Below are 1,228 nucleotides of genomic sequence, written 5' to 3'. Positions count from 1 at the left end.
ATCCTCGTCCCTCCTTGAGTCATGTACTGCCTGTGCCGACGATTCCACTCGCACCCCCGGATGGGCTCTCGCCGTTTGCAAGACTCAAAGATAAGTGTAAATCGACCTTCCGACTTTTATTTTACCTTCTGAGATCCTGATGCTCCCACTGCACTTATCCACGCCGTAAATTGCTTCCAGACGCATTGTGAACCAGTGATCCGATTTTTGTGGTAATGGGAACAATTCTTTGTATGCAGCTAAAAACTGTTCCGGTGATGTTTCCATCATTTATTCAATCGCCCCTTTAAATGTCCGTATACTTTCTTCAGTGCGAAAACCCTTGTCCACAAAGTTATTTTTTAACCGCTGAATGCCTCTGATTCCCACCTTGTGGTTCCTTACATATTTACCGCTTGATTTCTGACAAAACTGTGACTTGTATGACTCAAAAGTGAACTTTATTTCTATTTTACCTTTTTACTTTTGATCTGATTCATTCTTTACTCTCCCTTGTTCGACAACTGGATCCGTTTTATGTGTGGCGTCCGTATTTGCTAATATCTTCCAGTGGTGTAACTCAGTTGTTATCAATTCAATGATAGCTTCCAACCTATTGATATGGAAGAGAATCTGTTTCATTTTCCCCCTCAAAGCACAATTTTCTTGCGTGAACCTTTCAACTTCCCCATTCAGTTCCATCGACTGGTTTTGCATTCTCCAGTGCTCATCATTCATCTGTGCTCTTGTCATTTCGTACTGTTGGTATAAATTAGACTTATTTGCCTCTAGTGCTAGACATTCGTTACGAAACATCTCTCTATTTTCTTCGAACATACGCAAGAATTCAATGTTTTAGGGCATATTGAAGGAAACAAACGAGGTCCGTAAATCGACGAAATTTACCTGCCCATTGTCAAAAGTCACTCGAAGCTCTCCATTTTCAACCCTCCGAAAACCGTCTACATGTACCGCTGTATTTCCAAGAGGGGACGATAGTCGAATGAAAATGCGGTCCGACCGCACTGTCCCACAAAAGCCCTTATTTCTTTCAAACTTATTTTCCATTCGGCATCCAATATAGTTGGAGGGGTTGTCGTTAGCATCTCTCAAAACTTACAGCGATTACTTACCTTTTTAAAAAACTGTCCTCCGTAATAGTTTTTCTTTGCATATATAAGAAAGGAAAGAACGAATAACAAAGAAAGTGGTAAGGATGGACGATTCCTTCCACAAGCTCCCAACCTTT

This window comes from Trypanosoma equiperdum, assembly GCF_001457755.1.
Source record: "Trypanosoma equiperdum strain OVI genome assembly, contig: ctg_1246, whole genome shotgun sequence".
NCBI lineage: Eukaryota > Euglenozoa > Kinetoplastea > Trypanosomatida > Trypanosomatidae > Trypanosoma > Trypanosoma equiperdum.
Note: the sequence above shows the minus strand (reverse complement) of the source record.